Source organism: Castor canadensis, chromosome 1 (genome assembly GCF_047511655.1).
Source record: "Castor canadensis chromosome 1, mCasCan1.hap1v2, whole genome shotgun sequence".
In the NCBI taxonomy this organism is placed as follows: domain Eukaryota; kingdom Metazoa; phylum Chordata; class Mammalia; order Rodentia; family Castoridae; genus Castor; species Castor canadensis.
The window spans coordinates 105,456,083-105,480,986 of NC_133386.1; positions in this window are offsets into that span (position 1 = coordinate 105,456,083).

Genomic DNA, 24,904 nt, shown 5'->3' on the forward strand with positions numbered 1-24,904 from the left:
ATGCAGTGCATTCTGATAACCTGCAGTGAAACTGCTCCTTCCCTCATGGCACAGTCTCTCCATACTGTATAACAGTTCATAATTTCCCAAATTAAGGTTCACATCATCTCCGTTCTTTTGTGCCATAAGTTTCTAGGTTCCTAGATGTCTCTGGACCCCTGCAATTTACAGATTGAATGTAGTCCTGTCTCTGTGGTACTGGAGGATAGGAAAACCTGGTTTATTTTTTGTAACATCCCCTATGATCTAATTGCCTGGACATGTCTTTACAAATGGTGGAGACACGGACACACACCATCTCCTTAGCTTTAGTGCCTGAAATTTGGTTTTTCATCTTCCCCATTTCTCACCTCTGTCCCTGTTCTTCTCTCTATCAGTCTGTTGAAAGGTCCTTGGGTTCTGACAATCTGGAGGGGTTGTTCTGTGCTTCCTGGTTGTCTTTCTGTTTCTTCGTGTTCAGAGGCATTGGGACCATGGCCCCAGCCCAGCATTTGATGGGACACCTCCTACTTCTTGCATTGTGCTGAAAGACTGCAGTCCTTGCACCCATGGGTGAAAAATAAAAGATATTAATGGATCAGAAAAAAATCCAGAGAACTCTCAAATGTAAATAAAAAAGAGATTTTCAAACATTACTTTCATATTCTATTTAGGCAAGATCCAATCATGTTTGGCCAATTTACTGCTAGATTTTTAAATGAAAATATGTTCTAATGACCTTGTTGGAAAGAATATAGAAAGGAGGCTAGCAGGATAAAAATGCAATATTGAGCTAGAGTTCACAAATAAGACAAAATGATCCTTAAATAAGATCATAGCAGGGGAATTTGCTCCTCAGACTCTCTATATTTTGTGTTTTCATTGTTGCTGCTTTGGGACACCTGAAGTGAGATGATTGGAAAAATTTGATTTTAATTATATTTTAAAAAGTGGTGACAGAGTGAAAAGGTAATAATTCATATGTTAATTTTTCTTTGAGAAAATCTCAAGCTGGGGATATGGCTCAAGTTGTCCAGTGACTGCCTCCCAAGCACAAGACCCTAAGTTCAAACCGCAGTACCATCAAAAAAGAAGAAAGTAAAATTTGACATTATTTTATCTGTTTTTCTTTGATGCATATTTAAATGCTTGGTTTGTATGTTTTTCTATTGTTCTTTTTTTCTTACTAAACACATATTAATAAAGATTGGATGTAGATTTAAATTTGTTCAATTAAAACTAGTAAAGAACAAGTCACACAATATTCCATCTGAGAGACTATGAGATGCAACATGACTGAATTAAAATGATTGGATTAGGTAATGTGTGGAATCATGGGACTCTGATAGGACTGCATAAAAGAGGTTTAGGTGACAATTTTCCTCATTTCCCTTTCCACCAGCATCATGGAAGCTGCATCAAATCTGGGGCTGTTTTTCTAGAATTCATCTGCTCAAAACTTGCTGAGAGAAAGAAGACAAGTGAATTTAAGTTTGAGCACTTTTTTCCAATTTATTGTTCAGAACACTGCTCAGACAGAAATACAGTAGGAGGAGTACAGTGATATGCAGGTTTAGTTGCTCAATGGAAGATTATTTTATTTTGCACAGGCCTTGGGGTACAAGGCTGAAATCCCAGCTCTCAGGAGGATGTAGCAGGTGTATGTGAAGTTTAACTCTTACTGGGCTACACAGAGAAAACAAGAAAACCTTGGAGTACATACTTACACCCTATTATAAGAAAAAAACAGCAACACTAAATACCCAAGTTAGGATACATAGCTCAGATTTGGAGACATTGCCTAATATAGAGAAAGTCCTGGGTTCCACCCCTATATTTAATAAAGAAACTGGATGATTTAATTGTAAATTATCTACAGAGCCTGAAGAAATCATTCTAAGCCTTACTTATTTTCTTTTAGCTTTTCATTTTTCAGCTCTAGAAGTTATGGTTTGGGTTGCAAATTATTTTAATATTTCCTTAAAAACATATGTATTGCATTACTGTCATGTGTATTAAAAGCTGTAGAACAATGGGGTTGGATTAAGGAGTTAGGGAGAGTAATAGATGGTGTTGAACTGACCAAAGTAAAGTATAAACAAAGCAGGATACACTGAGAACCCCTTTGAAAATAGATTTATAAATTAATAATAAATTACAGGATGTAAAATAGATACAGAATGTTGGAAGAAGTGTTTGTGGAAGACGGAATGGTGAAGGAGGAGATTAAAGTGAGGGAATATGGTTGGTGGACTTTAAGGAAACCACTTGCAATTGCTTCAAATGGGGCAGGAAGCGGTCCAGGTGGAGAGAACATGGGGCAATCTATGCAATGTAAAATGTAATCACATTTGGAACTGTCATGATGAATCCCCCACGTACAACAAATATATCCTAATTTTAAAAAGCAGACAAACAGCAATATAAATAACTAAATATTCTGAGGGGGAAGTGAAATGATCATGTGCATGTATGATTATTTTATGTAAAGAAAAATCTAGGTCTGGGAACATAGTAGAGGTCCTTCCTAGCAGGCACAAGGCCCTGAGTTCCAACCCCAGTACCATCAAAACAAGAAAGAAAACAAATATACCTTAACTTATATGTTTTGTGTTTATCATTGATCCACTTTTAACTTCTCTATATTTTTCTATTGGTCTTTCTTCTTACTAAATACATATGAATAAAGATTAGAAGTAGATTTAAATCTCTTAAAATGGTTAGAAATGGTAAGCAACCAGTGTCATGTTTTTCCATTTGAGAGAGTATGAGATGCAATGTTGTTGGATTAAAATGATTGGATAAGGTAGGATGTGCAATCCTGTGACTGCTGTGAGGCCTAAAAAAGGCCACAGGGAGAAAGCTTTGCTCAATTGCCTTTTCACTAGATCTTGCAAACATTTTTCCCTCATTGACTTGGAATCAGAATCCTTTTCATCTCAGCTGCACACTCATCCAGATGTAACTCTTGCTCTTGCTGGTCATGTTGGATTTTAAACAGATAGCCCAATATTCTTTTCATACTGATAATAATTTTGGCCATATCTATGAATATTTTTGAACTGAGTTTTATCCTCCTGTCTAGCACATCTTTTGTAAATGCCACAAAGTGCAACAATAAAAAATTTTAAAAATAGGCTTTGTAGGGAAACACAGATTATTGAATCATCATATCCCTAGATTAACTGTCAGAGCCTGACAGAAAAGCAGCTCTCAAACTTCCTCTGCACCTGCTCACAAACTGTCCCTGAATTTCTGTGCTACTGCAGCACTACAGCTAGTCCTCTGTGCCCCCTGCAAGTCCTGATCACCCCTACAGTGAGGTTTATGTCTGGGCTCTTATTGAGGTCCCCCTGCTGTGTCTTTTACACAGTAATTCATGGCTGTGGCCTCATCTCTCAGGCTGTTCATGTGCAGTCACAGTTGACAATTGGGATTCTTTCAGGATATGGTGAATCTGCCCTTGACAGAGTCAGCATAGTTTGTACTCTCAGGGTTAATAGTTCCAACCTATTCCAGCCTCTCCCCTGGAACCTGGCACTACCAGTGCATCCTGTGACCACTGAAGGTGAATCAGAGGCTACAGTCTCAGGGTACCAGCAGGCTTCACAAAGCATCCCCCAGACTCCACCAGCTGCACCTCAAACTGGACACCTGCAAATACAGAGAGGTCTTGTCAGGAACAGGCACATATATTCACTGGTCCTCTCACTCATGTCCACTTACACACTCAGTATCTCTTGTTTTTCAAAATCAACTTTAAAAGTAGCACAAGGAAAATCCAGTGCAAGTCCCAACTCCATGGTGAGTGGTCTGTGTTCAGTGCTGATCACTGAATGAGATCAGCTGGGAACCCAGGGCTGGGCTCCTGTCCTAGAGCTGCAGGGTCAGGGTTTGTCTGGTTTTCATGATCAGAGGGAAGTCCTATTTGCATATCCTCATGCTACATAGTAAGCTCTAGTTAGAAGTCACAGAGAGGTTAGAGTCCAGAGTAGATGTGAATGTCCTGGAGAGTCCATAGCACTTTAGAGATGCATCCATAGTCTCAAAAGCATGGAGTGGTGATGCACTGTGTCCAAGATATCACTTTGGTAAGATTGAGCCCAGAGTGATGACCTGTGCTTCTCATCAACGGGACCTAGTTCTCCTGTGATCCAACCCTAGGACAGAACTTCACCTGCCTACTTTGGCTGGCACAACCCACGTTTTAGAATGAGGAGAGAGCCTTTATTGCTTCATTCCAGGACTTGAGTCAGGAATGTGTAAAGGACCTGTGGTGCAGGTGCATCACTACAGTCTTTGCCCTGTCCACACCATTACTTTCATCTATGGGTGTTCTTTCTACCTCTGCATCTGTCTTTATTTGAAATAGTTTTAGTGATGAATTGACACAATAAGTTTACCTATTTTACCATTACACAGCATAGGTGATGAAATACATGTCCACCTGTACAAACATCACCACCATGAAAAAATTGTGGAACATGGAACCATGAGAAACTGATCCTGTCAGTCATCAAAGCCTATATGATGGTAGAGAAAGAAATAAAATTCCTTTTAGCAGGTGTTGTAAACTAAAGTTGTCTTGAGAGTAAGGAAAATAGTCTTTAAATAGCCATTGGTAGGAGGTGCAAACAGTAGCATAGATGCCACAGCATCCTCACAACGGATTTTGGTTTTGATTTACTAATTATATTTCTTCTTACAACAATGTACTGTAAAATGCTGAAGTGCAAGCCTTCTCTAGACAATTGGCAGAATCTTCGTTCATCATCTTCTTTTCTATTGGTCTCTCATCCTTAGGAATGAATTCAAGAGGAACTAAGAGTGTCTCCAAGCAATGACTTGAGGGAGAGACTTGTATCTAAAAAAGAAAGCCAGGTACTATTGGTCAATGGAAGAATGAGGCCAACTGAATTTTGGAGATGGACAAAGTTGTACCTCTAGGATCCGCTAGGCAAAAAGCCTTGAACGAGAAGCACAGAAGGCCCCTGGATCCTTAGCCTTCATTGTCCAGCTCTGATGCCAGTCTCTGCTCTCTGTGTATGGACCAGCACTTGTCTGCTCTCAAGATAATATGAAAGCCAGTGCATGTGAAGCTTGACCCGCTGCTCTGTAAGAGGGAAGTGGCCAACATTTGCAGAACCTACATGGTTCTAATTCTGCAAGGACAAGTGGAAGAACTATAGAGGAATGTGTTCCACCAAGACTACAATGCATGCCACAAATAGCCCTGGTGTTTGGACAGAGGTTTGTCATAGTGAGGAGCCAACACTAAGACTCAGCATCTTGTGGAGCCAAGGGAGCAAGGCCTTTCCCAAGACCCCAGAAAAATGTAAGACTGTCAGTGTGCATAGCCTGCCTGGAAAAGCAGCAGGTGTGGGACTCCAACTTGTTTGAGCTCAGCATGGGCTGGCTCCAGAAAAGCCAAAGAACTGGGATCCCTGAGCCCTTGGTCCACATCCCTGCCCAGTGTACTTGAGACCTGGAGTCAGTGGGTATCATACTCAATTCTATGTTTTCATGTTGCTTATACTGTGTAATCTTGCACTTTTTGAACCAGGTATACAATTTCTCTCTCTCATTTCCCATGTTAGGAGAGGGAATTCATATTTGATGTAATTGCCAACATTATGATTTGTAAGTAGTTATTTTACATAATTTTCTGTGTCAATGGCTTGAGAAAACTTGCCTCAAGATGAATTGTAACTTGAATTTAGCCCATATATGACTTAGAAATCCACCTTATGGATTTTTTTAATTCTAATTTTTTTCTTTATTCAGATATATTCGTTATACAGGGGGGATTCATAGTGACTATTCCGATTAGCCTTACATTGTACATTATTTGTATTGCCCCCATCATCTCTCCCTCTCATCCCACCCCCTGCCACAATTGAAGCAATTGCAAGAGGTTTTTTTAGTTCTGTTACTATCAGTATATGTAGTCTATCAACCATACATCATCAACTTAAACTGCTTCCCTCATCCACCACCCTACCACTAGCACCTACTCCCCCACACCAGCCACACAGACTGTGCCTATTTTATAGTCCAGGTTTTCATACATAATATTTGAGTTGATATTCAAAAGGATGTATATATGTATGTACACTGTAGGTGTGCTTTACTCTGGCCTGTTCAATCCCTTCGAATACTCTCCCTTACACCTTTACCCCTACCTTCATTTTTCAGCAGCTTTCAATACACATCCTGATTCCTCTACCTTCACATCTTATGCTTTACAAGATTACTGATGTTCTATTACTTTCTTTTCCTTTCTCTCTTTCCCCAAACTCCATTGTTACAAAAATGTTCTACAACTGAGTTTGTATATGATCATGTTTGTTTTGTATACATATTGATCTTTGGACCTATCTTCTGTGTATGAGAGAAAACATGAGTCTTTTGTGTTTCTGATCCTGGCTAACTTCACCTAACATGATGAGCTCCAATTGCATCCATTTAGCTTCATATCCCATGTCATCATTCCTTGTGGCTGAGTAATACTCCAGTGTTTATATATACAAAATATTGCATGACCCATTCATCACTTGTAGGACATCAGGTTTGTTTCCAGAGCTTGGCTATTGTAAATACTGCTGCAATGAACACAAGTGTACAGGTGTTTTTGCTATATCCTGTTTTATTCTTTTTGGTTATGTGCCAGGAGCTGTGTCACAGCATTGTATGGCAGTTCTATCTCTAGTTCTTTGAGGAATCTGCGTACTGTTTTCCATAGTGGTTGTGCTAGTTTGCATTGTCACTGCAGTGTAAAAGCATTCCTGTTTCTCCACATCCTTGCCAGGATTTGTTGTTGTTAGTTCATGGCCATTCTAACTTGGGTGAGAGGAAATGTAAGTGTTGTTTTGATTTTTGTCTCTTTTATAACAAAGGGACTTGCACACTTCTTGTATTTGCTGGTCATTTGTACCTCTTCCTTTGAGAATTCCTTGTGTAAGTCATGTGCCCATTTCTTCATTGGGGTGTTGATTCTTTGGGGGCTGAGTTTTTTGAGTTCCCTGTAGATTCTGGATATTAATCCCTGTTGTATGAGTATCTGGCAAAGATTTTTCTCCCTTCCTGCAGGCTGTCACTTGAGTCTGGTGACTGTTTTCTTTGATGTGCAGAAATTCTTCAGTTTGATGCAGTCCCATTTGTTCATTATTTCTCTTAGAATCTGAGCCTATTGAGTTCTTTTGAGGAAGTTCTTCCCTACACCTATATGTTCCAGTGTATGTTCTGCTGCTTCTTGGAGTTGTTGCAAAGTTTTGGGCCTTATATTAAGGTCTTTGATCTGCTTTGAGTTCATTTTGTTACAGGGTGAAAGACAGGGATATAGTCTCAGTCTTCTGCATGTGGATATCCAATTTTCCCAGCAGCATTTGTTGAAGAGCTGCCTTATATCCATCGTGTGTTTTGTGCTCCTTTGCTATAGATGGGTGGGTTTATGTCTGGATGGTGAATTGTGATCCATTGGTATTCCTATCAGTTTTTGTGCCCAATACCATGCTGTTTTTATTGTTATGGGTCTGTAGTATAATATGAAGTCGGGTATTGTGATGCCTCCACCACTGGACATTTTTCTCAAAATTGCTTTGGCTATTCGAGGTCTTTTGTGTTTCCATATGGATTTCATGATTGCATTTTCTATTTCTCTGCAAAATATCATTGAAATTTTGAAAGTGATTGCACTGAACATGTAGATTGCTTTTGGTGGTATGGCCTTTTTCACAATGTTGATTCTACCAATCCACAAGTGTGGAAGGTCTTTCCACCTTTTGATGTCCTCTTCAATTTCTTCAGTGGCTTATTGTTTTTATTAAATAGGTCTTTGATTTCTTTTGAGAAATTTATTCCTAGGTACTGTATTGTATTTGAAGCTATGGTAAATGAGATTTTTTTTCTCTGATTTCTTTCTCGGTCTGTGCATTTTTGGTATATGGAAAAGGTGCTGTATGGTAATTTTGTATCCTGATACTTTGCCAAAAGAGTTTATGATTTCTACTGGATTTTTGTTGGTACAGTTGTTGGGGTCTCTTAGGAAGAGGATCACATCATCTGCAAATAGGGATAGTTTTTCTTCTTCCTTCCCTATTTGGATCCATTTTATTTCCTCCTCATGTCTTATTGAACTGGCTAGGAATTTCAAAACTATATTGAATAGGAGTGGAGAAAGCAGACTGCCCTGACTTATTCCTCACTTCAAGGGGAACGGTTTCAGTTGTTCTCCATTTAGTATGATGTTGGCGCTAGTTTTGTCATATATAGCCTTTATTATGTTGAGGAACCTTGCTTCAACTCCTAGTTTCTTCAGAGCTTTTATCATGAAAGGATGTTAGATTTTTATCATTTTTATTTTTATTTTTATTTTTTTTTTCTGATTGTAGCAAGTTCTGTTTTTTTTTTCTTTTTTTTTTTTTTCATTTTTCTTTTATTATTCATATGTGCATACAAGGCTTGGTTCATTTCTCCCCCCTGCCCCCACCCCCTCCCTTACCACCCACTCCACCCCCTCCCGCTCCCCCCCTCAATACCCAGCAGAAACTATTTTGCCCTTATCTCTAATTTTGTTGTAGAGAGAGTATAAGCAATAATAGGAAGGAACAAGGGGTTTTGCTGGTTGAGATAAGGATAGCTATACAGGGCATTGACTCACATTGATTTCCTGTGCATGGGTGTTACCTTCTAGGTTAATTCTTTTTAATCTAACCTTTTCTCTAGTTCCTGGTCCCCTTTTCCTATTGGCCTCAGTTGCTTTAAGGTATCTGCTTTAGTTTCTCTGCATTAAGGGCAACAAATGCTAGCTAGTTTTTTAGGTGTCTTACCTATCCTCACCCCTCCCTTGTGTGCTCTCGCTTTTATCATGTGCTCATAGTCCAATCCCCTTGTTGTGTTTGCCCTTGATCTAATGTCCACATATGAGGGAGAACATACGATTTTTGGTCTTTTGAGCCAGGCTAACCTCACTCAGAATGATGTTCTCCAATTCCATCCATTTACCAGCGAATGATAACATTTCGTTCTTCTTCATGGCTGCATAAAATTCCATTGTGTATAGATACCACATTTTCTTAATCCATTAGTCAGTGCTGGGGCATCTTGGCTGTTTCCATAACTTGGCTATTGTGAATAGTGCCGCAATAAACATGGATGTGCAGGTGCCTCTGGAGTACCAGTCTTTTGGGTATATCCCCAAGAGTGGTATTGCTGGATCAAATGGTAGATCGATGTCCAGCTTTTTAAGTAGCCTCCAAATTTTTTTCCAGAGTGGTTGTACTAGTCTACATTCCCACCAACAGTGTAAGAGGGTTCCTTTTTCCCCACATCCTCGCCAACACCTGTTGTTGGTGGTGTTGCTGATGATGGCTATTCTAACAGGGGTGAGGTGGAATCTTAGTGTGGTTTTAATTTGCATTTCCTTTATTGCTAGAGATGGTGAGCATTTTTTCATGTGTTTTTTGGCCATTTGAATTTCTTCTTTTGAGAAAGTTCTGTTTAGTTCACATGCCCATTTCTTTATTGGTTCATTAGTTTTGGGAGAATTTAGTTTTTTAAGTTCCCTGTATATTCTGGTTATCAGTCCTTTGTCTGATGTATAATTGGCAAATATTTTCTCCCACTCTGTGGGTGTTCTCTTCAGTTTAGAGACCATTTCTTTTGATGAACAGAAGCTTTTTAGTTTTATGAGGTCCCATTTATCTATGCTATCTCTTAGTTGCTGTGCTGCTGGGGTTTCATTGAGAAAGTTCTTACCTATCCCTACTAACTCCAGAGTATTTCCTACTCTTTCTTGTATCAACTTAAGAGTTTGGGGTCTGATATTAAGATCCTTGATCCATTTTGAGTTAATCTTGGTATAGGGTGATATACATGGATCTAGTTTCAGTTTTTTGCAGACTGCTAACCAGTTTTCCCAGCATTTTTTGTTGAAGAGGCTGCTATTTCTCCATCGTATATTTTTAGCTCCTTTGTCAAAGATAAGTTGCTTATAGTTATGTGGCTTCATATCTGGATCCTCTATTCTGTTCCACTGGTCTTCATGTCTGTTTTTGTGCCAGTACCATGCTGTTTTTATTATTATTGCTTTGTAATATAGTTTGAAGTCAGGTATTGTGATACCTCCTGCATTGTTCTTTTGACTGAGTATTGCCTTGGCTATTCGTGGCCTCTTGTGTTTCCATATAAATTTAACAGTAGATTTTTCAATCTCTTTGATGAATGTCATTGGAATTTTGATGGGAATTGCATTAAACATGTAGATTACTTTTGGGAGTATCGACATTTTTACTATGTTGATTCTACCAATCCATGAGCATGGGAGATCTCTCCACTTTCTATAGTCTTCCTCAATCTCTTTCTTCAGAAGTGTATAGTTTTCCTTGTAGAGGTCTTTCACATCTTTTGTTAGGTTTACACCTAGGTATTTGATTTTTTTTGAGGCTATTGTAAATGGAATTGTTTTTATACATTCTTTTTCCGTTTGCTCATTGTTAGTGTATAGAAATGTTAATGATTTTTCTATGTTGATTTTATATCCTGCTACCTTGCTATAGCTATTGATGATGTCTAGAAGCTTCTGAGTAGAGTTTTTTGGGTCTTTAAGGTATAGGATCATGTCGTCTGCAAATAGGGATATTTTGACAGTTTCTTTACCTATTTGTATTCCTTTTATTCCTTCTTCTTGCCTAATTGCTCTGGCTAGGAATTCCAGTACTATGTTGAATAGGAGTGGAGATAGTGGGCATCCTTGTCTGGTTCCTGATTTTAGAGGGAATGGTTTTAATTTTTCTCCGTTAAGTATAATGCTGGCTGTAGGTTTGTCATATATAGCTTTTATAATGTTGAGGAACTTTCCTTCTATTCCTAGTTTTCTTAGAGCTTTTATCATGAAATGATGTTGGATCTTATCAAAGGCTTTTTCTGCATCTATTGAGATGATCAAGTGGTTTTTGTCTTTGCTTCTGTTAATGTGGTTTATTACGTTTATTGATTTTCGTATGTTGAACCACCCCTGCATCCCTGGGATGAAGCCTACCTGGTCGTGGTGAATAATCTTTTTGATGTGTTGCTGAATTCGATTTGCCATTATTTTGTTGAGGATTTTTGCATCAATGTTCATTAAGGAGATTGGCCTATAGTTCTCCTTTTTGGAGGTGTCTTTGCCTGGTTTTGGGATAAGTGTAATAGTGGCTTCATAAAATGTGTTTGGCAGTTTTCCTTCCCTTTCTATTTCATGGAACAGTTTAAGGAGGGTTGGTATCAGTTCTTCTTTAAAGGTCTGATAGAATTCAGCAGAGAATCCATCAGGTCCTGGACTTTTCTTTTTGGGGAGACTCTTGATTGCTGCTTCAATTTCATTTTGTGTTATAGGTCTATTCAGGTGATTAATTTCCTCTTGGTTCAGTTTTGGATGATCATATGTATCTAGAAATCTGTCCATTTCTTTGAGATTTTCAAATTTATTTGAATATAGGTTCTCAAAGTAGTCTCTGATGATTTCCTGGACTTCCATGGTGTTTGTTGTTATCTCCCCTTTTGCATTCCTGATTCTACTAATTTGGGTTTTTTCTCTCCTCATTTTAGTCAGGTTTGCCAGGGGTCTATCGATCTTGTTTATTTTTTCAAAGAACCAACTTTTTGTTTCATTAATTCTTTGTATGGTTTTTTTGGTTTCTATTTTGTTGATTTCAGCTCTTATTTTTATTATTTCTCTCCTTCTATTTGTTTTGGGATTTGCTTGTTCTTGTTTTTCTAGGAGTTTGAGATGTATCATTAGGTCATTGATTTGGGATCTTTCAATCTTTTTAATATATGCACTCATGGCTATAAACTTTCCTCTCAAGACTGCCTTAGCTGTGTCCCATAGGTTCCGGTAGGTTGTGTTTTCATTTTCATTGACTTCTAGGAACTTTTTAATTTCCTCTTTTATTGCATCGATGATCCATTCTTCATTAAGTAATGAGTTATTTAGTTTCCAGCTGTTTGCATGTTTTTTGTCTTTACTTTTGTTGTTGAGCTCTACTTTTACTGCATTGTGGTCTGATAGTATGCATGGTATTATTTCTATTTTCTTATATTTGCTGAGGCTTGCTTTGTGCCCTAGGATATGATCTATTTTGGAGAAGGTTCCATGGGCTGCTGAGAAGAATGTATATTGTGTAGAGGTTGGAAGAAATGTTCTGTAGACATCTACTAGGTCCACTTGATCTATTGCATATTTTAGATCTTGGATTTCTTTATTGAGTTTTTGTTTGGATGACCTATCTATTGATGATAATGGAGTGTTAAAGTCTCCCACAACCACTGTGTTGGCGTTTATATATGCTTTTAGGTCTTTCAGGGTATGTTTGATGAAATTGGGTGCGTTGACATTGGGTGCGTACAGATTGATGATTATTATTTCCTTTTGGTCTATTTCCCCTTTTATTAGTATGGAATGTCCTTCTTTATCTCGTTTGATCAATGTAGGTTTGAAGTCTACTTTGTCAGAGATAAGTATTGCTACTCCTGCTTGTTTTCGGGGGCCATTGGCTTGGTAAATCTTCTTCCAGCCTTTCATCCTAAGCATATGCTTATTTCTGTCGGTGAGATGAGTCTCCTGTAAGCAATAAATTGTTGGATCTTCTTTTTTAATCCATTTTGTCAAACGGTGTCTTTTGATGGGTGAATTAAGTCCATTAACATTAAGTGTTAGTACTGATAGGTATGTGGTGATTCCTGCCATTTAGTTATCTTAGTTGTTTGAAGGTTTGATTGTGTGTACCTAACTTGATGTTACTCTCTACTGTCTTGCTTTTTCTTATCCTGTGGTTTGGTGCTGCCTGCCTTTTCATGGTTAAGTTGGGTGTCACTTTCTGTGTGCAGGATCCCTTGCAGAATCTTTTGTAATGGTGGCTTTGTGGTCACATATTGTTTTAGTTTCTGCTTATCATGGAAGACTTTTATTGCTCCATCTATTTTGAATGATAGCTTTGCTGGGTAGAGTATCCTGGGGTTGAAGTTATTTTCATTCAGTGCCCGGAAGATCTCACCCCATGCTCTTCTTGCTTTTAATGTTTCTGTTGAGAAGTCTGCTGTGATTTTGATGGGTTTACCTTTGTATGTTACTTGTTTTTTCTCTCTTGCAGCCTTCAATATTCTTTCCTTAGTTTCTGAACTTGTTGTTTTAATGATGATATGTCGTGGAGTAGTTCTATTTTGATCTGGTCTGTTTGGTGTCCTGGAGGCCTCTTGCATTTGTATGGGAATATCTTTCTCTAGATTTGGGAAATTTTCCGTTATTATTTTGTTGAATATATTACGCATTCCCTTCGCTTGCACCTCTTCTCCTTCTTCGATGCCCATGATTCTCAAGTTTGGTCTTTTGATGGAGTCAGTGAGTTCTTGCATTTTCTTTTCACAGATCTTGAGTTGTTTAATTAGTAGTTCTTCAGTTTTTCCTTTAATTACCATTTCATCTTCAAGTTCTGAGGTTCTGTCTTCTGTTTGTTCTATTCTGCTGGATTGGCCTTCCGTTTTGTTTTGCAGTTCTGTTTCGTTCTTTTTTCTGAGGTTTTCCATATCCTGGCTGTTTTCTTCTTTATTGTTGTCTATTTTTGTCCTGAGTTCATTTATCCATTTATTCATTGTGTTCTCTCTTTCACTTTGGTGTTTATACAGTGCTTCTATGGTTTCCTTTATTTCTTCTTTTGCTTTTTCAAATTCTCTATTTTTATTGTCTTGGAATTTCTTGAGTGTCTCCTGTACATTTTGGTTGACCCTATCCAGTATCATCTCTATAAAATTCTCATTGAGTACTTGTAGTATGTCTTCTTTTAAATTATTCTTGTAGGCTTCATTGGGTCCTTTGGCATAGTTTATCTTCATTTTGTTGGAGTCTGGCTCTGAGTTTCTGTTCTCTTCATTCCCCTCTGGTTCCTGTACTAATTTTTTGCTGTGGGGAAACTGGTTTCCTTGTATTTCTGTCTTCCTGTCATTGTCCTTGGTGTTGTTACTGTCCCTGTACTGTGTGTAATTAAGTATTTTCTAGCTTGTAATAATAACAATGGTAATATTGAGAATGGAAGAGTGAGCTGAGATGGAAAGCAAGAAGTTAAAGAAAAGGGGAGAACAAATATACAGACAAGAGGGAGAAAGCAGAACAAGGTATCAGACAAGAGAGTTTCAAAGGTATAAACAGGGAGTGTTAGTGTACTAATCGACAGTAAGCTGAACAGACAATAGAGTGACAGAGAGAGGATTGAAAATCAAAGATAAAAAAATAAAAAATAAGTATATGAAAGTAATATCTATTTATAAAATGAATTAAAATAAAATGGAAAATAGAAAATTAAAAAAAACAAAAAAACCCAAAAAACCAAAAAACTTCCAAGTTTATATGCAATGCAATTTCAGTCTTAATAATTTGGATGTCCGTCTCAATCTCCAGTCCTGGAGTTGGTGCCTCAGATGTTGTTCTGTAGTTGTCTCATCAAAGGGGATGCATAAAGTAGAACAAAACTACACTCACACACACACAGAAGAAAAAAAAAAAGCCCCACCAAGTGTCCCCAGTTCAAATGCAATACAGTTTCAGTAAGTTTTTCGGCTTGCAGGTGTAATTCGGTTGTTCTCTCATCAAAGGTAGGGAGAAAAAGAAAAAAAAGCGTCTGGAGGCAGTTCTGAGAGTGGTATCTGCAACTGTGGCTTGCCTGCCCGCTGCTCTCAGCCTGTAGCTGGCGGCGTTATTTATGCAGATCTCTGGGGTGAGCTAGCACTCACCTGGTCCCACAGGCTTTGTTTGCTCAGAGTTCTCCTGTGCGGGGGGAGGGGGGCCTCTGCTACAGGCTTTTCCCTTTCCAAGCACTGGGAAAGGCGACACTGCCCCGCGTTGTCAGGCCTGCGTGTTTATTTACAGTTCACGTGGGAAGTGGGTCTTCCCTCCTCTCACAAGCATCCCCGCTTCTGGTTGCTGGCGCGCCCTGCTCCCGCCAGAGCCTCTCCGGCCCGCCCGGCTCGTTTATTTACAGTCCCGGGAAGGATTCCCTTCCCCCAATCTTCAGCGCTCAGGGCGCCCCACCCTCTTTCCAGCGTGTCTTAACTGTTCTTATTGCTTAGTACTCAGTTTCTCTTTTTTCCCGGGTGGAGGTCAGTCTGTCCAGGGGGCTATGCTGCTCTGGCCCAGGCTTGTCTGTGGGGGAACCGCGGTACCGCAAAGCTCACCTGGTCCGCGTCTTCCCAAGCTGTATGGGCGCCGGCCACTGGCGGCCCCGGGGGCCTCCTCGGTTCTCCGTTTAGTGAAGTGGAGATTCTCTGCGCCGGCTGGAGATGTGGAGGAGTCAAAGTTATGCCTTTTCTCGGTGATTATGCCTGCAAAGTGTGTCTCCAGCGTCTCTCCAAGATTTCCCTATAGGAGGCTCGCTTTCTGCTTCCTACCTCTAGCCGCCATCTTGGAATTTTTATTTTGTTTCAGGGTTGGTGTTAGGCCTAAGGCTATGGCCACAGTTATGATTAGTGTTAGGGTTAGGGATAAGAATAGTGCTAAGACTAGGATTAGTGTTAGGGTTAGATTTAGGGATAGGACTATGTTTAGGGTTATGGTTAGGATTAGGATTACATTGAGGATTTGGGAAGGATTAGGATAAGGTTTATGGTTAGGGTTTCTCTTTGAGTTAGGGTTAGGGCTAGGGCTATGGCTAGGGTTAGGTATAGCGTTAGGGTCAAGGTTATGTTTAGGACTAAGGTAGGGTTAAGGTAAGGGTTGGGGTTAGGGATATGTATAGGGTTAGGGTAGGTTTAAGGTTAGGGTTAGGGTTTGTGTTATGATTAGGTTAGGACTCGGGCTAGGTCTAGGTCTTGGGGTATGTTTACAGTTAGAGTTAGGTATTAGGGTATTGGTTATATTTAGGGAATGGGAGAGTTAAGATACGGGTTAAAGGTAGGGTTTGGGTTAAGGTTATGGTTAGGATTGGGGTTGGTTGAGGGCTAGGGCTAGATTTAGTTAGGGTTAGGGTAGAGCTGAAGCTAGAGTTAGGACTAGGGCTGGGGCTAGAGGTATGGCTAGAGTTACTGCTATGGTTGGGGTTAGAGTTATGTTTAGGTTTATATTATGTTAGTGTTATCTTTAGGGTTAGGGTAACAGTTACTGATAGGATTTTGGTTAAGGTTAAGTTAGGGTTAAGCTTAGGGTTAGGGCTTGGCCTAAGGCTATGTCTTGGGCTAAGACTAGGGCTTCCATTAGGATTAGAGTGAGGGCTATGTCTAGAGCTAGGGTTAAGGCTAGGACTAGGGATGGGATAGGTTTTGTGCTTTGGCTCTGGCTATTGGTAGGATTAAGGTTAGAGTTATGTCCAGAGTTAATGTAGGGTTAGGGTGTGGGTTAGAGTTAGGGTCTGGGTTAGGGTTAGGGCCGGGACTTGGACTCAGACTAGGTTTGGTGTTAAGGTGGGGTTAGGGGTAGGGTTTGAGTTAGGGTTACTGCAGGGAAAGACCTCACTCACATTGCAGATGATAAAATATGAATCACATAGAATGAGAGTGTGGAGCAGTGTTCACTAGAGCTGGGTAAGGGGGAGAAAGAGCAGGGAGTGAGGGGATGATTGTGTAATAACAGAGTAAGCAGGAATGTGCTTTAGTTTATTGAAGAATCATAGAATAACTGTAGCATGTAGACAGATATTATATAATTCAAAATAACAAGAGCAGAATAATTTATAGGTTTCCTACTAAGGTCATATGAAAATGTTTGAGTATATAGATGTGACACCTACCTGGGTTTTACTACCACACATCATATACATGCATCTAATTATTATGCTCTTTCTCATAGTCATTATATATGAATTTAAAAACTTGAAAAGACAATGGCAGACCTACCTAAGTGTCTGATATAGGTGACACCATTCCAAGAAATGTAATAATAAACCTCATTCATATGAAGGCTCAACACAATAAATACAATGCATTTTATGCAGGTAACAAAAATGCATCCATATTTTATCTTAAGAAACTGTCACCATAAGAATGGGACCAAGAGAGAAAGAGGAAAATTTGAGGGGATGAGCCAATTCTGGTTATAACACATACATGCGTGGAAATGTCAGAATGAAACTTCCTGTATAGCTTATCTTATTAAAAATAAAAATGTCTTTTTTAAAACTGGAGAATAGGCAGGTAAGCCAAGTCCTGTTTGGGGGCTTGAACCAAAGGGAGGGATATTTAGGGAAGGTGTGTTGGAGGGTGAATATGTTAGAAATATTATGTACTCATGTATGAAAATGGAAAAATTTGATCTGTTGAAACTATCCCAGGAATGGGAGTAAGAGGATAAAGGAGGATGATGGAGGGGGTGAATTAAACTATGATATATTAACTTGGGTAAATGTCACAATTTACCCCAAATCAACAATAATAAAAGAGATAAAAGAAAAGAACTAGGAGAAAATAAATCAAATTTATATAATTACACGTAGAAGTCTAAACTGAAGTATTGAGGAAGAATCTCAGTTTTACAGAAGTGACATTATTGTGCTTACTAAAAACAGTGAATTGTACAATGTGTCAGTATTAATAAGGTATTTGAAAGTCCATCAGACAGACACGACAAAGGAAAGAATTTCATTTATTATAATAGGGAAAAAAAGATAAAATGAAATGAAAGTCAACATCATTTGCATAAGTTTCTAATATTTAAAATATGTTGAGGCAATGTAAAGTTGTTTCTTTTTTTTGGCAAAGGTGCCACATTCTCTCCGTGCTTGAGTTCCCACTCTCCCCATGCCAAAAAACAACTGCACAAGGAGTGGGCGCCTTTACTCTAATGTCCTCCTCTATGTGTGTGTGAAAGAGAGAGACAGAGAGAAAGAGAGAATGTGTTTTTATATGATGTTGTATAAACATATGTATAAGAATGTGTAAGAATGTGTGGCAGTGTTTGTGTGAGTGTGTATAAGGTGTGCATGAGAAGGTGTGTATAAATGTGTGTATGAGTGTGAGTAGGTGGTATCTGTGTGTGTGTATGTGAGAAAGAAGCTGCTTGTGTGTGATGTTGTATGAATGTATTTAGAAGAATGTGTGAGTGAGAATGCATGTATTTGTGTGTGAATGCATGCAAAATAGTGTGTTTGAATATGTGTGTATGAGTGTGTTTGTGTGAGAGCACTGTGTGTGCAAATGTGTATGTGAGAAAGAGAAGGAGAGAATGCGCTTGTGTGTGAGGTTGTATGAATGTATGTAGGAGGGAGTGTGAGTGAGAATGTGTGAGAGTATGCATGTGTGAGTGAATGTGTGTGAGTGTGATATGAGTCTACCTGTGTGTGTGTGCCTGAATGGTTGTGTGTGTAATGGTGCATGTATGAGTGTGAGTATGTGTGTAAGAGTATGTGTGAGTATGTGTATAAAGGTGTGTGTTTGAGTATGTAACACAGCTCACATAGATCACAATTCTAAAATATACATTTCTATGGTTTTTCATCAATTTTAGGTTTTATGCCAGAGTTTCTTAGCCAAGCACTATTCATGTCTGGGATCATGCAATTCCTTGTTGCTGTCCTCTGTGGAATGTTTGACAGCATCAATGTTCTCCAAAAAACTAGATGACAATACTGACATACATTCATAATCATGATAAAGAAACTGCTCCTTCTCTTGGGGCTAAATTTGTGCTCTGTCTGTGCCTATTGCTCCCTGAATGTCATGAACATACCCTGCTGGTCCTGACTGCTCCTGAAGGCAGGTTTGTGTCTGGGCTTACACTGAAGTCCCCTCACTGTGTCCAGCACAGTAATATATGGCCGTGTCCTCTGTGGTCACAAAGCTCAGCTGCAGGGAGAACTGGTTCTTGGATGTGTCTCTGGAGATGGAGATGTGGCTGTTGAGGGATGGGTTGTAGTAAGTGTTACCATCATATTCTATTTGCCCCAATATACCCAAAAGACTGTGACACAGGTTACTCCAGAGGCACCTGCACACCCATGTCTATTGAGGCACTATTCACAATAGCCAAGTTATGGAAACAGCCAAGATGCCCCACCACGGACGAATGGATTAAGAAACTGTGATATCTGTACACAATGGAATTTTATGCAGCCATGAAGAAGAGCGAAATGTTGTCATTTGCTGGTAAGTGGATGGAATTGGAGAACATCATTCTGAGTGAGGTTAGCCTGGCCCAAAAGACAAAAAATCGTATGTTCTCCCTCGTATGTGGACATTAGATCAAGGGCAAACACAACAAGGATATTAGACTTTGAGCACATGATAAAAGTGAGAGCACGTAAGGAAGGGGTGAGGATAGGTAAGACACCTAAAAAATTAGCTAGCATTTGTTGCCCTTAATGCAGAGAAACTAAAGGAGATACCTTAAAAGCAACTGGGGACCAGGAACTAGAGAAAAGGTTAGATCAAAAAGAATTAACCTATAAGGTAACACCCATGCACAGGAAATCAATGTGAGTCAATGCCCTGTATAGCTATCCTTATCTCAACCAGCAAAAACCCTTGTTCCTTCCTATTATTGCTTATACTCTCTCTACAACAAAATTAGAAATAAGGGCAAAATAGTTTCTGCTGGGTATTGGGGGGGGAGAGGGAGGGGGCGGAGTGAGTGGTAAGGGAGGGGATGGGGGCAGGGGGGAGAAATGAACCAAGCCTTGTATGCACATATGAATAATAAAAAAAATGAAAAAAAAAAAGAATTAACCTAGAAGGTAACACACACGCACAGAAAATTAATGTGAGTCAACACCCTGTATAGCTATCTTTATCTCAACCAGCAAAAACACTTGTTCCTTCCCATTATTGCTTATACTCTCTCTTCAACAAAATTAGAGATAAGGGCAAAATGGTTTCTGCCAGGTATTGAGGGGGTGGAGTGGAGAGGGAGGGGGCGGAGTGAGTGGTAAGGGAGGGGGTGGGGGCAGGGGGGAGAAATGACCCAAGCCTTGTATGCACATTTGAATAATAAAACAATAAAAACAACCACAACTGACAATAATAAATAAATAAATAAATAAAATATTCTATTTGCCCCAATTATTCCTGGCCCTTCCTTGGGTGCTGGTGGAATCAAGTCCAGTAGTAACCACTGTTAATGGAGTAACCTGAGACAGCATAGTGAGGGCAGGGTCTGTGAAGGGTTTATCAGGCTAGGTCCTGACTCCTGCAGCTGCACCTGGGAGAGGACATTTGGGTACAGAATAAAACAGTACGTCATGAGCTCAAATGTAGCATCACTATGTCATCCTTCACAATCCCTGAGACACTCACATCTGGGAGCCACCAGCAGGAAAAAAAAACCCAACAGATCCACACATATTGCAAGTTCTTATGGATGATGTCTTTGACTCCAAGAGAATACACCCACGTTGAGAAGAGCCTGAATTTAACTAAATGTGCAGCTTCATCTAATGATGTAATTGGGTATTTGCATGTCAGATGTATCCTGCATGTGAGTACATAAGAGGGATGGCCAAATCCCTCTCATCTGGCTCCCCTGGGAGGAGGCTGCTGGCTGATCTCTCAGGGATGCTAGCTCCTGTCAGCTTCATCATCCCCAGGGTCTTGATTTGCTAGGAAATAAATGTGCTGTAGATGCTGATCCTGGAGAGATATGTGCACTCACCACACCTATACTCAAGCACACAGAGACACTCACACACACCCCCACGCACACCATTCTGAACTCCTAGATTTGTAGAACTTACTCATTTTGAAAACAGTTTCATCTGTAAACCTCTTTCTAACACAAACTCTGAAATGTCAAAGAAATAATAATCCTTTTCCTACTGTGTTAGTCATAAAATAACCTATATAACATTGTACCACATCCCCCATCTTAAATTAAAAACCCACCAAGCAAAGCACATAACATGTGACTCTCCCTTTAGAAGATCTCACTCCCTTGCAAGGGTATACTGTCTTCTGTGATGAAACTGCCCTGTACTTTCTCATTTTGTGTAATCTCTGATTTCTTTGCTAGTGACAGGAACCTGGGAACTTTCTGTAAAAGTCTCTCTGCTCCCTCTCTGTCTGAGATTTTCTACCCTTCAGCACTGGCAAGAAATGTCAGGCTCCCCAAATGTACAGGAACCAAAGAGAAAACAGAAAAATGAGATTGCATCATGTTACAGACTTTCTTCACCATACAGGGAGGGATTAAAAAGTGAAGACCACCCACAGATTGTGAGGAAATTATTGAAAAACCTTCTCCCCATTAGGATTTTCTGGCCAAATATGTGGAGAACTCCCAACTATTTAAGAACAGGAAACAAAATTAATAGATTAAAAATCTATTTAACAGATTTAAATGGATATTTCACATTCACATTAGTAATCCACACATGAGCAATCTTCAAATTCTCTAACAATGAGGGAATTGCAAATTAAAATCACAGCAATATTTCAAAGTACATTACATCCATGTTTGTGAAGTTAGAATGAAACTCACCGAGGCTGGGTAGGGTGGATGGGGTAAAAAAAAGAGTAATAAAGGGGTTAATCTCATTAAAATACAAGATATTCACAGATGAAATACCATGACAAATCCCCTTTTAACAATGAATATGCGTCTGCTGCTGGAGCTAAGGAACACATCTGAGTCCGGGATGTCAGAGCACCTGGACACATCTGAGCCTAGGATGTCAGAGAACAGAAACACATCTGAGTCCAAGATGTCACACTCCCAGGTCCTTCCTGAAGGCAAACACCAGAAGCTTCTGCAGAGGAAATGAACCATGTTCACTGAGAAACAACTAGAAATGTTGAACCATATGTTCAACAAGAACCTGTACCCAGACCCCAACCTGAAAAAAGAGATGGCCTCGAAGATGAACATCAACCCAACAGTCCTACAGGTCTGGTTCAAGAACCACAGAGCCAAAGTCAAGAAGGCAAAATGTCATACCCAGCAAACCCAAAAAGCTCAGCCTATGCAGTTAGCTGAGGATGCAGCCAAGTCAAGTCCTTTCCAGACAGACGTGGACATGCCGCCCAGGTCCCCGGACAACCCCTTCCCTGTAGCCCAAATTTATACCAACCATGAGATGCCCTCGTTCCAACTCAGCATATGCCCCACCATTAAGCTCCTCATAAACCACCCCGGAAGCCACAAAATAGTCCACTTTGGCTGCTGCCCTGATTCAACCATATACGGCCTGCATCCTCTTTCGGAATCTCCAGAGCACTCCTCAGGCCTTGGCTCCTCTTCTTTTGGGTCCTTTCCTGTACGAAGAGAGAGAAGCTAAGTACACAGTGTCATGCATGTTGTTGAGTTGTTTTGTTTTGTTTTGGTTTTGTTCTTGAGACAGGGTCTTGCTACGCAGCACAGACTGATCTTGAAACTCTAGATCCTCCCTGGCTCAGCCAGGCGTGTACCACCATGCCTGGTTTTAACACATGTTACAGTGATTCCCCATAAAAGGGAATATTGTGGGGTTTTTTTTCATTTTTCTTTTATTATTCATATGTGCATACAAGGATTGGTTCATTTCTCCCCACTGCCCCCACCCCCTCCCTTACCACCCACTCTGCCCCCTCCCTCTTCCCCCCCAATACCCAGCAGAAACTATTTTGCCCTTATTTCTAATTTTGTTGTAGAGACAGTATAAGCAATAATAGGAAGGAACAAGGGTTTTTGCTGGTTGAGATAAGGATAGCTATACAGGGCATTGACTCACACTGATTTCCTGTGCGTGGGTGTTACCTTCTAGGTTAATTCTTTTTGATCTAACCTTTTCTCTAGTACCTGTTCCCCTTTTCCTATTGGCCTCAGTTGCTTTAAGGTATCTGCTTTAGTTTCTCTGCATTAAGGGCAACAAATGCTAGCTAGTTTTTTAGGTGTCTTACCTATCCTCATCCCTCCCTTGTGTGCTCTCGCTTTTATCATGTGCTCATAGTCCAATCCCCTTGTTGTGTTTGCCCTTGATCTAATGTCCACATATGAGGGAGAACATACGATTTTTGGTTTTTTGAGCCAGGCTAACCTCACTCAGAATGATGTTCTCCAATTCCATCCATTTACCAGCGAATGACAACATTTCGTTCTTCTTCATGGCTGCATAAAATTCCATTGTGTATAGATACCACATTTTCTTAATCCATTAGTCAGTGCTGGGGCATCTTGGCTGTTTCCATAACTTGGCTATTGTGAATAGTGCTGCAATAAACATGGATGTGCAGGTGCCTCTGGAGTACCAGTCTTTTGGGTATATCCCCAAGAGTGGTATTGCTGGATCAAATGGTAGATCGATGTCCAGCTTTTTAAGTAGCCTCCAAATTTTTTTCCAGAGTGGTTGTACTAGTCTACATTCCCACCAACAGTGTAAGAGGGTTCCTTTTTCCCCGCATCCTCGCCAACACCTGTTGTTGGTGGTGTTGCTGATGATGGCTATTCTAACAGGGGTGAGGTGGAATCTTAGTGTGGTTTTAATTTGCATTTCCTTTATTGCTAGAGATGGTGAGCATTTTTTCATGTGTTTTCTGGCCATTTGAATTTCTTCTTTTGAGAAAGTTCTGTTTAGTTCACATGCCCATTTCTTTATTGGTGCATTAGTTTTGGGAGAATTTAGTTTTTTAAGTTCCCTGTATATTCTGGTTATCAGTCCTTTGTCTGATGTATAGTTGGCAAATATTTTCTCCCACTCTGTGGGTGTTCTCTTCAGTTTAGAGACCATTTCTTTTGATGAACAGAAGGTTTTTAGTTTTATGAGGTCCCATTTATCTATGCTATCTCTTAGTTGCTGTGCTGCTGGGGTTTCATTGAGAAAGTTCTTACCTATCCCTACTAACTCCAGAGTATTTCCTACTCTTTCTTGTATCAACTTAAGAGTTTGGGGTTTAATATTAAGATCCTTGATCCATTTTGAGTTAATCTTGGTATAGGGTGATATACATGGATCTAGTTTCAGTTTTTTGCAGACTACTAACCAGTTTTCCCAGCAGTTTTTGTTGAAGAGGCTATTTCTCCATCATATATTTTTAGCTCAAAAGGGAATATTTTGATCAAGAAGGCACAAAGCAGAGATAAACACAGCAACAAGGGCTGGTGGATTGGCTTGGGCAGTAAAGTACCTGCCTGGGACGTGTTAAGACCCTGAGTTCACACCCCAGTGCCACCAAAACAACAAAACAAAACACAGCAATCTGGGTGGATTTCAAAAAGACAGAGTGGAAGAAAAAGAGAAATTACTACTGTTGAGTTATTGTTAGTGAATAATAACCCAAAAGTGTAGCATTTTCTGGCATGCTAAGCAATTTTCATCTTAAGCATATATTAATTGTACAAAGGGGTTTAACTGTGATATTTCAATACAGGCAAATAAAGTACTTTGATCAAGCCAAAAAAAAATGAATATGCAAGTACAAATGTAGAACAGGAATGTAAAACAGGTCTTTATGGGGGCTGAGTACTAGGAAAAGGCAAGAGTGAATGTAGAGGTAAAAGTAGGGCTAATATAATTGAGACAGTTTATATTGTTGCATGAAAAGAGAGCAATGAACATGTGGCAATCACTTTACGTAGAGGGAGGAGAGGAGAGAATGATGATGTGGATGAACCTAACCATGATACATTGTACCACAACAAAATACCATGTAGAACTCATATATGCTAATAAAATGTTCACAAAAGAAAAAAATACTATCACTATAGCTCCCACACGTCCACTAATGAGCACATGCCCAAGACACAGAAGGCAATCGTGTCAAAGTCATGTCTGCACACACATGTCCAATAATGGCACAGTTATTTATAGGAGCCAAGTAAGGAAGTTAGCATAAGTGTTCTTGAAACAAAGAATGGATAATGGTAACGTGGTGCTTTTGCAAAACAGGATATTTTTCAGCCTAAAATGAAGGAAATACTGTCACTTTTGATAATGTTGATGAACCAGATGATATAATCTTATATGGAATAATCTGGGCACAGAAAGACAAGACTGCATGGTCT